At 36.5% G+C, this 12,904-nt stretch overlaps 1 pseudogene; it reads left to right on the top strand.

The window, feature by feature from the left end:
- The first annotated feature begins 8,962 nt into the window (after positions 1–8,962).
- On the top strand, positions 8,963–12,904 carry LOC133833040 (uncharacterized; annotated as a pseudogene).

The following is a 12,904-nucleotide window of genomic DNA, read 5'->3' as shown; positions in this document are numbered from 1 at the left end:
AGAGTTAAGGCGATCTCGCAGGTCGCCCCCCTGGGTGGCTTGTGGACTTTGTGCTGAGCTTAAACGCTGACGTAGGTCTCCGCCAGAAAGGTCACTCCGGCGACTGCCGGACCAGTAGCTCCTGTTAGAGAGACTTGGAGTCCACCTTTGGTGGTGAGGATCTGGGCTTTCCCTCGGCGCCCTGCTATGTCGGGGAGGTCCGGCTGACGGGGGGTTCCTCCTGCTACTTCCATAGGCCGGGATATCTCAGATGGGCCGAGGAGGAGATGGATACTTGATCGAAGATGGGGGATGCCTGACCGGAGAGGCGATCCTAGTTCCGTCGGGGCGGATCAAATTAGGTGGGGGCCTTTCAGCCCTGCCAACCTGCGGGTCCTGCGCCTGGCGATCTGGACGAGGCGCATGACGACTATTGGGGACAGGCTGACGCTGCGAGCCCTCCCCGGACCTTCTTCTGGAATTTCCTCGAGCTCTCCTGGGCACGCTTGAGGCTGGTTGGGAACTAGGAGTTAAAGTTCTGACCGAACGGCTGTACTGCTGTTGTTTGGCTCTAGGCATTTCTTTGAAGTTTGCCTCTCGATGGTGCGATGAAGGAGTGGAGTTGGCTGTCGGAAGTCTGTCCGAGCGGCTATGCCTGGACCGATTACCCCGGCGAGACTTAGGAGCCTCGCCTTGCCTCTCTCCAACCTTAGCGTCGGTTGTGGGAGGGGGTAGTCGGGCCAGCACATCCTTGATCTGCTGGTTAGCTATTGCTAGCTGGCTCCTCAGCTGAGCATTCTCCATCTCCACCGGAGTGTAATAACATGGGTTCTGATTAGGTGGCCGGGGCGCCGAACTTCCAGTATCATCCTGGCCCGCCGGCTGCTTGCCGGGCCGCTGTTGGACTTCAGGAATTTGTTCACTAGGGATGGAAGTATGATGAGCCTCCTGCCCATCATGCTGTTCTGTCTCGTTACCGTGTCTGGATCGGGTAGTCACCATAGTTGGATTGCGATAGCACTAATCGATCTTGCTCTCAATGAAAGCACCAAACTGTTGACACGGTTCTTCGCCAACAGATAATTAAGAAAATAAGAGAAAGGGATTAGTGCTTAGGTTGAACCGAAACAGATAAAATGATCTTAGAAAAATGAAATGGTGACTCAAAATACGTTTTTTAAGTGGTTCAAAGGTTAAAATCCTTCTACTCCACTAGTGAGTATTATTGCTATATACCGGATGTTTGATTACAAGGTATTTCTTACAATTGAGAATCCAACCTCTATTAGCTCCCAAGGTCTCCATATTTATAGGAGAAGGCACCTGGGAGTTGGTAAGAAGGTCATCCCGTGACCTTCTTACCTATCATGTCAACTCTGTGACATTCATGATTAATTCCTAAACCTGACACATAAGTGTGGTCAAATAAATAGATAAGGGGATAATGGGCCGCACGGCCCAACCCAGTCGTGGGTGTCTGAATACGCACGTTCCTGCTGCGTGTTCGAGAAGTCAGGGGTATATCAGACACGTGATGTTTGATATATGCACGTTTATCTTGCGTGATTGACTTTATAAAAGGTCACAGCCTCCAACTCCAGCTCGCACCACGAGCTGCATGCTTCCCTCGACCTGTGGCCTTCAGAGTCCAGACCCAGTCCTTGAGCAATCTTGGCGAACCCTTAGGTTACCTCAAGCTAAGGAGGTAGGACCTTACGATGGCAGCTCCGGTCTTGGGGATGTCCACGTGGTAGTCATGATTAGGTCATATCTCAGCTCGGTAATCAGCCCGTGGGAAAATCAGGGCGTACACATACCATATGTTCTTTCCCTTTAACTTCATATCCCTTAGGCTGCTCCATATAAATGTCTTCTTCCAATTCCCCATGCAACAAAGTTGTAGTTACATCCATTTGATCAATTTTCTAGATCATAATGAGTAGTAATAGATAACATGATCCTTATTGACTTGTATTTTACCACTAGAGGAAAAATGTCAGTGAAATCAATTCCTTATTTATGAGTAAACCCTTTAGCAACTAGTATGGCTTTGTATTTTACATGTTCTTCCTTGCTTCTACTCTCTTTTAGTTTGTATAACCACTTGCTTGCTACCACACTTTTGCCCTTTGGTCTGTTCACTAGCTTCCAGATTCCATTTTTAATTAGGGAGTCCATTTCTTCTTCCATAGCTTTAACCTAGTGTTTAGAATCTCTGTCTTTCATAGCCTCTTCATAGGTAGTAGGTTATGTTGTGTCTAGATCTATTGTACTCACAAAAGCATAAGCCAAGACCTCTTCCCATGCATTAAAACAAAATTTATGATTCGGTTTAGGAGCTCTTCTTGTCCTATCTCTTGTAAGCTGATAGATAGATAGATAGGGTTTCCATAACTTGATGTTCTTCTTTGATAGGTTCCACCTAACCTGTATAGTCATCTAAATTATATTCTAGTTGAGCTGGTCTTCTTGGACATATTCTTCTTGTTTTGGTTCCACCTGAACCAAGTCAGGTTCATGTTGTGTTGTTTTTGTATGGATTGCTTCAGTTTTGTAATTTATTAAAGTACCTGTATGATTAGTATCTGAACTAGATTCAAAGTTAGTAACACAAGAAAACATATCTTATTTAAAAGCAATATCTTTACTAACAATAGAGTATCTTATTTAAGTCTAATTTTTTCCCTAATCCATAATTGATACCTTTTTGTGCCTCAGGATATCCTAGAAATATACTCTTTAGTGCTTTAGGTTCTAACTTACCCATACTTTGGTGTGCATGTTGCACAACAAAATACCCTAAGGTTTGATAGATTTGGTGGTTTTCCTGTCCAGATTTCCTCAAGTGTTTTGCATTCAATAACACTTGAGGGACACCTATTTTTCTAGTATGCAGCTGCCAACACAACTTCTCCCCAAAACTCTTTAACTAATCATGACTGTAGCAGTAGACATCTTACTTTATTCATCAAGGTCCTATTCATCCTCTCAGCCACACCATTTTGTTGAGGGGTTAGCCTAACTGTTCTATGTCTTTGGATTTCTGCTTCTCTACAGTAAAAGTCAAATTGTTCATTGCAGTATTCTAAACCATTGTCTGTTCTTAAAGTTTTAACCCTCTAATTTGCGAGATTCTCCATGAGGGTTTTCCATTGAGTGAACTTTTGAAAAGCTTCACTCTTGTGTTTGAGTAAAAAGACCCAAACGTTCTTAGAGTAGTCATCTATGATATACATAAAATAAGAGCACCCCCCATGTGTAGAAACCTTTTATGGACCCCATAAATCTGAGTGCACATACTCTAGAATTTTCTTAGTTTTGTGCATTATAGTTTTAAACTTTAGCCTATGATGCTACCAAGAATACATGATTCACAGAAGTCTACTTTACTTATTTTGTCCTTACAAAACATGTAGGGGTCGTTTGGTTTGAAGAGTTCATAATTATCATATTACTGGGAAAGTTGAAGAGGGTAATTTGATAGTCTGGAAATTTACATCATTGTGTTTGGTTGTGCACTATAATCTTATCTATGATTCCTGGGAATATCACTTTCTGTGTTTGGTTGTGCATAGGAATCTGTTAATTTTTCATATTTTCATAAAACTAATATAATAATATATTTCATCAAAATAATTTATAAACAATTTTACTTATGAAATATTTTTTAACAAAATTAAAAAAATGCATCTATTGAATACTAGAATCAAGTATAATTTTTAAAATTACAAAAATACCCTTATTTTATTTTTAATAATATTTAATTTATTATTTTAAACTAAAGTAATGATATAAAGGCTTTACAAATCAATTTCTTTAAATAAACAAATATTATTTATCATTTTATAGTTTGATATATGTATATTTATTTTTATATTATAAGCTTCAAAAATAAAATAAGTCATTAACTAAAAATTTATTGGTTTAAGATTTTTTTTTTAAAAATAAAATAAAATAATTCTGAAGTGTTTCACATTCCTGGGTATCTGAAAACTACTTGTCAGATGGGTTTCACTTGAACCTAGAATTAGGAAAAGTTAAAACCCCTAGAGTACAAATTCCCAAGTTAGAAAAACTCAAACCCAGTACCAAACATGGGAAAGTGTTCAGATTCTCATTCCCGTGTCCAGATTCCTGCATACCAAACGACCCCGTATAGTTCACTCAAAATTTGTAGCCCCTTTTCACCGATGTGTCCTAGCTGTCTGTGCCATAGGATAGCTTTTTGATCTTCAGTTTCTTGCATCATGGTATTATTGCATTGAGTCACTGATTCACCTTGTAGGTAGTACAAACCATCATGTTTGTGTCCTTTAATGATTGTCATGGCTCCTTTGCTTAATCTTATTGTACTTGCCTCAATTTTACTCACAATACCCATGTAATCTAGAACAATTATTGAAATTAACTATCTAGCAAGATTAGGAACAAACCTGACACCAGTAAGTGATCTGACAACCCCATCAAACATTTTGAAACTTACTGTGTCTGATGCCTCTATCTGACATGATTGGTTGTTACCTAAAATGACTTTTCCACATGTAGATTTCCTGAAATCAGTTAAAAATTGTTTAATGTTAGTCATGTGAAATGTACAACATGAATCGATAATCCAATCATCTCTGAATGTTGTGATTGATATGTAGACTTCACCACTATCATAACCATCACTTATATTAGCATGTTTTGATTTGTTCTTGAATGAATGGTAGTCCAAATTGTTTGATTTTGAATCTTGTCCTTCTGTTCTAAACTTGTTCTTTCTTGTTAAGCAGTAACAATCTCTTTTGTAGTGGCCTGGTTTTCCACAATGATAACAGCCTTTCAGGTCATTTGGCCCTTTTGAGTTTAATATGCCTCTGTTATTGTTTGGTCCTTTTGAGTGTCCACAGTTTTGACTTCTGCCCTTATTATGATATGACTTCTTGTGTTGAGACTTGCCCTGAATGAAATTCAATTCTCCATGTGATGGGCCCATCTTTTCATTTTTCAGCTATAGGTCTTTAGATTTAAGTGTTGAGATTACTTCTTCAAGGGTGATCTTTGTTTTGCCATATTTAATGGCAGTCTTCACCTCCATGTAGGAATCTAGTAATGAGTTAAGTATGATAATAGCTTGATTTTCATTACTTGGGGATTCATCCTCTCTTGAGTTTGCTAACTCAATGTGCATTCTCAAGAACTCATCTAGGTTCCATTCAAGAGTCTTAGCATGACTCATTTTGTACCCAAAAATCATTTCCTTCAAGAATATCTTATTTGTGAGATATTTTTGCTGGAACTGTTCTTCGAGCTTCTTCCAAATCTTGGTTGGAGTCTTTTCTTTATCCACCAATCTGATGATTGCATCAGATAAGTTGAAGATGATGACTTTAGTAGTTGTTTCCAAGAATTCCTCTTGCTGAATCTTGGAGGTATTTTAGGTCATTCAATTAGTTCTTCTTATTATATTTTAATATAATGTTTGATTGATTAAATAAGTGTTACAAAAAGTGATTATTTAATCTAGTGGGGGAATGTTATATTATTTCATATAATATAATATTAGATTAAATAATGTGACAAAATGTGATTTGTCACACAAATGTGATTTGTCACACCTTGTAACATATTATTGAGAGTCACAAAATTGGACACATGTGTGTGTCCAAAAGTGACATATTTTGGAGTTACAAAATCAGTTACAAATTTGTAACTCCCAAATATTACCCAATAATGTGTAGATTTGATATTACACATTTTGATTTGAATTTATTAAAGCCATATTGTAGAGTCCAAGAACTTTACTTAGCTAGTTAGATAGTAGTATTATAGTATTAATAGTATTATCTTTATGACTGTGGATTTTTGGTTCAGACCGGGAATTATTTGGACACTCATAGTAGTACTTGTAGACTTTCTAAGTTTAACCTATATTTTAAGAATATTAATGTTAACCTAAGGTTTGATTAATATGGCTGATATTGAGGATAATATTTATTATACTATAAGGTTTAGATAAGAACCAATAGGATTTTAAGCACATGTTATGTATGGGTGATTAAGGATTAAGTATTTAGAGGATTAAATTTAATAAGGGTAAAATTTGAATGCTCTAAGGTCAGTCAGCAGCTTTGAATACGTTTGAGGGCTTAGTCAAGGCTGTTTACTCAATTTGAATTAAGCTAAAATTGTGTAATTTCGTGTTTAAATAATCAGCGTATGCCGATATATCGCAGCACGTAGATACGGCAAACACGAAACGATGCACGTTTGCCTCGGGCATAATGGTCCAGGCGATATATTTCCTATAGGGGGCGATATATCGCCTCCTTCAACATATTTTGAATGATTTTGAAATCATTTTCCATTCAACCCTTCAACCTCTTGATAAGTCCAGCACCTTTCTGAACGAGTCTTCAGCCTCTGCTGAACGATAATTCAAATTATTTTCACTTAAAAAGCCATTATTTTTTATTCAAGTTAAATTAAGATCCTTTCATTCCTAAACTCTATAAATAGGACCTAGTACCCAGCCATTATTCATCTTTTGCTCTAAGTTCAGAGGCTGCAAGTTGCTAGGTGAGTGTGAGAGTGTAAACACTTGGGTGGGGAAATCATAAGCTTGATCATCATAAGCTTATCAAACACTTGGGAAAGTAAGGATTTATAGTATTTCGGTTCGAGGTTTAGATTGGTCTTACAAGTCTTCAAGGTAACCCAAACTCTAGTTCGTTTCTGTACTTTTTCTTTAAAAGTTCTCATAGTCTTCTACTTATTCTAACCTTATTCTTATTTTGGTTAGGAAATCTAAGAACTCGCACATAAGTTTTTGGTAAGTATTTTGTCAATGGTTTAGTCCTTCCATTCCTTTCATTTATCTTCTTCACTATACTCACTCTTTTTCAAATGGTTCTTAGGAGTGTTCCAAAGTCCCATCTCTGTCCTCTTATCTCGGTATTTTGGTAAGGAAAATAGGATAGAATTCATATGTTATATGTTTTATATGTGTTATCTTATGTTTTTATGTTATGAAATGTGTTATGATATGTATGTATGTAGGCTTGGGCATATGACCCATATGACTAACAAGCCCCAAACAGATTATGGGCATATGACCTACTTAGCTAGTAGGACACCACTAATCTAATGGGCATACGACTTGTTTAGTCTATGGGACCCCAAGTAATAATGGCCATTATAGTATGTGTATGATATAAGTGTTATGTTATGTTATGTTTCTTATGAAATTTATGTATATGAACTATGTGTTAGATTTTCCTTGCTGGGCATTAGGCTCATTCCTTTTTGTTTATATGTGCAGGAAAATAGCTATAGTGGCGGGTAAGATTCGTGGATGCTTGGGGAATGTGTATCGGTGGTGAATGGATTCAAGGAGTCGAGAGTTCGATTTCGAGGATGTAGTCTTTTGTTTATGGTTTATGTGTATTTTTCCGCACCTATTTATGTAATCTCTTTTCATTTCAATTAAGATATGTTTTCTTTTCAAAACAATGGGATCCCATATCCTGCTTTGAGTTTATGTAAGTTTAAACATTGGTTTTTACAAGTTTTTAATAAAGTATGATCTTTTTCACTTGTAAGTTCTATTAAAGATTAGGGTCTATGTATAGTTTTCGTTAATGGTCCAAAGTCTAGAGTAGTTGGGTCATTACACATATGTGAAATATGGCTGTTAGAGATGTGATTTTAACTCCCATAATGTGTATGGAAGTTACAAAATCAAGTGGGAAAGAATTTGGAATGTTTTGGAAAAGTTGGAAAATTGGTTGTTGAAAAAACGTCTTAGGCCGCGGCCCAAGAGGCGAAAATAGGCAAAAACACAATGTGGGCTGCGGCTCGTGTTTTTCAGGCCGCGGCCTGAGCGGTTGACAACATTTTCCAACTTCGGTTTTTATCCAATTTTGAACGTTTCCAACAGCCAAGTAACTCCCAAATCTCTATTTTAATTCCATAAAACATCCAATTAGTCATTGGTAACAGCCATGGGGGTTGGTGGAATTTGAAATTCAAAGGGTGTCTCAAAACTCCATAAATAGGAGCCTAATGCTCACTTGTAAGACACACCATTTTTCATCCACAAAGCACTTGGCTGAAAAATTCACCTTGAGGCTTGATTATTCCAGAGAGCTATTTCCTTGAGAGGTCCCTTAGTGCTTAGAGAATAGGGGGAAATAAGCTTTTGGACAAAGGTCTTGAACCTTGTTCAAGTTGGTGATCCCCACTACTCTACACTTTGGTTGTGTGAGAGTTTGTTTGTGTTTTCATTCTTTTGTTCCTCTTGTTCTTCTTATTTATTTGTATTATTATAGTATTGAGCTTGTAATCTTCTTCCTCTACATCTTTCTATTTACTTGTATTTTGAGCAATTGAGTTATAATATTTATTTAATCAATTATCTTGTCCATTGTATCTTTGCATAGAGTTGTATTTTTGGTTTTTCTATATTTCCATTGAGCAATTATAATATATATTCTCTAACACTTCTAGTACTCTCAACAAATTTTATTGTGCCAATAGAAATCTAATCTTCCTCCTCCATATCTTGTAGTCATCAAATCCATTAAACTTGTCAATATCAATCTTGACATTTCTCATGTTAGTATATAATGAATTAAAATAGGTAAAACGATAGAGTTTTCAGTAGGATCATTCAAAGGAACCTCCACAAAATCCTCGCTATTGAGTACTCCTCGTGGAAGATCAGCTTCCTCCATTCTTGCTTGTTTTCTTGATCACTCTTGTGAACTAAATCTCCTTGTCGAACCTGGCTCTGATACCATTGTAGGATTTTACCAGTATATCTGTAACGCATGGATAATCAAGAGTGTTACACTGTGTATTTAAAAATAGTGCAAGACTTGCTAACACTACAACAATTATGCCCATATATTACATTAAAATATAACATATTTTAAAAAACGCTATTGTTTGACACGACTAAAAAATTTATTAGGCGGTAAATTATACACTTAGGCGCCAAATGAAAGGCAAAAGCAAAAGAATCCCTAATAACCCTACGCCTCCTCTGTTTCTCTCTCATGCTCTATCTTTCTCTCTCAACAAGATACTGTGCGGTCTCATCCTTTACAAAGTCTTCAAGCGCTTCTTCTACGATGACGATAGGTCGAGACCTCCGATTCCAATGCCCTCTTCTCTGTCGCCGATAAGTACTTCTCTTTCTCTCTCTGTAAATATATATATGTATGTATATATACAACAATTCGAACACCAATTCCCTTCCTTTTCAATTTGCTATTTCTGGGTTTTTGTTTGCAGACTTGAAAAGCTTTATGGTGGGAAGGCCTATGTTGGCCTTCGGATTCCTGATGCTGGCACCGGCACTCGACAGAACATCGATCTGGTTCTCCTCACCAAAGGGTATGCAAATTTCTTTCCCAAAATTATAAATTATAAATAAAAACCTCATCTTTTTGTTCTCAACAGTGCAACTACGATACTCTCATTATATAAACTTGTACTACTACTCTGTTAACTAGCTCAACATAATAGAAGAAGGGTCAAAGATGTCTACTTCAACTCAATTTGCTGTTAACTAAATCAATGCTTTCTGAATGGAGCTTTTTAATTTCAGTACTTTTATATATCAAATGCCTTTGCTTATTGCTGTCTTTGGTTTAGTTTAGTTTGCTGTTCACTTTACTTGGTTGTTTATGTGATACTCATGGTATTTGACAGCAAAAGCAAAAGTAATGATTCAAATAGGGAAATAAATGATGTATACGTATCAAGTAATGTCATGGATATGCATGCATAACCAAATCTACAGATTCCAAGTATTTTTGTCTGGATTTGGTCTTCAACTTGTTTCTTTCATATTGTTTATTTTTAGGTGGAGGAGACTAGAAAACAAGCTTCAATTCTTGAATCATATCTTGAACAAAGAGGAGTTGCTTTGCCTGAAGGATACTTGTCTTGCAAAGTTATACTTCCCAATCCGAAATGTTGGTATGCGATTGATTTGAATGTTTCGTGATTTGACCTTTACTATCTTTATTTCACAGATAAATCTGTAGCTTTTGTTATGGTGTTTAAATTTCTTAAACTTACATGTTACTTTTATGTATGTATATGTGTGCACATGTTCGTGCTTATGTACCTATGTTTATTAGGAGCTAAAAATCTTTTTTAGAAAAGAGGCAAAGAACTTGGCTGAGGACTATGGATTTTCACCTAGCTACAAGAAAATAAAATAAAAAAAAAACCAAATTGTTTTAATTACACTACATTTGGTATTTAAAAAAAACAGAGAGACAACTGTAAATGTTCTCTCTCTCTCTCTCTTTCTCAGAAAACCTTGACTACAAAAACACAAGATCTTTTTGCCAACTCCAACAAAGCTCCTAGTAAATGGCCAAAACCAGGAATCCCTGCAACACCCTTCTCTGGTAGCTCCTTTGACTAACTGGAACCAAAGTCTCAGAGCCATAGAACAATGCATGAACAATTGATCTATGTATTAACCTTTCACATAGGATGCTGAAATTTTAACTTAAAGCTAGAAGAGGACATTTCTTTTGCAACCTATCCCAGGTTTAAACCTTATCACACGAGTCTCCAGCACAAAAAAAAAAAAAAAAAAAAAAACTTATCACATGAGCAATATGTTTTGACCTTACTGAGTGCCACAGACTTCCAAATTCCCAGGGAAGGCTTAAAAATCCAGACAATAGGTGACGAGTCAATGACCATACCCTTTTACCATCTAATTTAACTCTCAACTGAAACCCCTCAAGAAGATTTAACAATGAGGAAAACTCAGTAGTGTTACATAGAAAGTTTAGAAATATTATCACCCCAAGATAAGAAAATACCAGGGAAAGAGATTTTAAAAGGAGAAAAGCCCCTCCATTAAACTTCCCATAACCTAACTCTAAACACATTTCCCACTTCCAACTTAGAAAGAAAGATAAACTTTGGGAGAATAAGAGGAATAGCATGGGCTTCATAAAGGACCTCTAACAGCCATATTCACATTTTACTTGTTCATTTGGATGCCATACTTGATGCCCTGTTGGTTACCTGTCACAGAGAGAATTTTTCCAAAGCTATTTACCCATCAATGCTATGTTTGTATTGAACTTTACAGAAAGGAATTAACCTTGCTAGGTCTTTAGAGAAGAAATAAATGGGGATAGAAGTTAGTACAAACTGTATCAAGGTAAGTCTCCCCCTCTATGATGACCCACTGGTTCCCGCCCATCTAAGTTTTTACACTTTTTGAACTACTGGGCCCAATATATTTGATTTGTTAGGATTGCCACACTCACTTCAGAAGCCAAGTCCCCACAACACAACCTTCAAAGAATGTTAAATTTGTTCAATTGAGCTCTTATCTCAAGGTACAAACGGACTTGATTATTTATCCTGGCACAAAGCAGGAGACTGCAACAGTGAATGTGATATTGATAGTATATAGGTTGTTGTAGTGAGGGGTAGTGGATGAGCTAGAATAAAGTAATTGAGTAGTATACATAGGGAAGTTAGAAAAATGAGGGAGCATCATGATAAATAATTTAACTATTGCCTTAGGGAGAGTTGAGGTCATGCAAATACCTCATGGTTCTTTTGTACTAGTATGTTCTCATCAATATGTTCAATTAAACAACACTTATCAGATTGGCCTATTTTCCATTTTCTTTGACCCTCAATGTCTCTATGTTTCTCTACCTATTGTTATGGCTATTGAATTGAGGATCCCTACATGGGGTCAATCAGAATGATATCTAGCAAGACTAGCATAATTTAGAAAGTACATTGCCACAATGAAAACATAATTATTTTGTATTCGAAGTGAATTAAAGGGTTATAATGCGGCCATTTTAAGTTAGACACTAAACCACTGCACATGCCTATCTCAGTGATTTTGTAGGTTTGTTTCACATTGTAGTTGTTGTAGATAGTAACATCTGTGACATTTAGTTTGTCTTCCCTTTAATTTCGCCGAGCTTCTTTTCTTGCAGTACTATTCAGCCAGGCTTTTTTCCACCAGAAGTCTTTCCCTATGACCAGTGGACTCAACAGAAACCAGAAACAAAGCCTATGTTTTCTGGTTGGCTTAAGGGTGCATTTGGAGGTGGAAAGAAAGAGATACAAGAATCTATACAACAGAACCTCAATTTTATTCTTAGTACTGCTCCAATTTGGGATAGGTTTGTCATTTATCTATACTATAAAGTATAAATACTTATTTCCTTTTTAAGGTATAAGAGATTGTTGCTTTGGTTGTCTGAACATTAATGAAGTCCTTATTTTTGAAGTCATTTCAAATGACATTTAGATACTGCTTTCCAATTGCAGTTTTTTATTTTCCAAGGAGTTCTAAACTATTTTAAGCTTTGAACAAGTTTCTTAGTCTTCTTTAAAACTTGTCTGGTCATTATTATTGCTTTGTTAAAGAAAGGAGCACATGCCATTTTTATTGAGGGAAAAAAGAATATTGTTTCTTATGTAATTTTGAAGAAAATTAAAGAAAAGGGGTTGTCAAATATAGTCCATTTGTTTCCATGATATCTGGCTTTCACTACTGGAAGATTTTACTATTTTGTTTGCACACAGGGTGGAGCTCAAAGGTAATAAATATGTACTTGGAGAATTTTTGGAGTTCAAGGGAAAGCCAGAAGATCTCCATGCGTTGAGAAATATCAAAAGATCGAAAGTCAGTCGTCTGATTATCGACAAGCATGCTTGGATTAGGTGAAAATTCATTTCCATTTCTGAATAAAAATTAGCTGTGGTTGAGACATCTAATCTACACACTAACCTTTGTATCTTTTTCTATCAACTTTTTTTTGAGTCTTCAGTTTCTCTAAGTCATCATGTGCATTTTTCTTTTGAAATCACAGCGCATTCGACGCTCTAAGTTTTGTACTCGCCTAGGGATACCCTTGGCAAGGATAAGACT

Source organism: Humulus lupulus, chromosome 4 (assembly GCF_963169125.1).
Source record: "Humulus lupulus chromosome 4, drHumLupu1.1, whole genome shotgun sequence".
In the NCBI taxonomy this organism is placed as follows: Eukaryota; Viridiplantae; Streptophyta; class Magnoliopsida; order Rosales; family Cannabaceae; genus Humulus; species Humulus lupulus.
The sequence above is the reverse complement of the archived record's forward strand: the minus strand, read 5'-3'. Positions and strand labels throughout refer to the sequence as shown.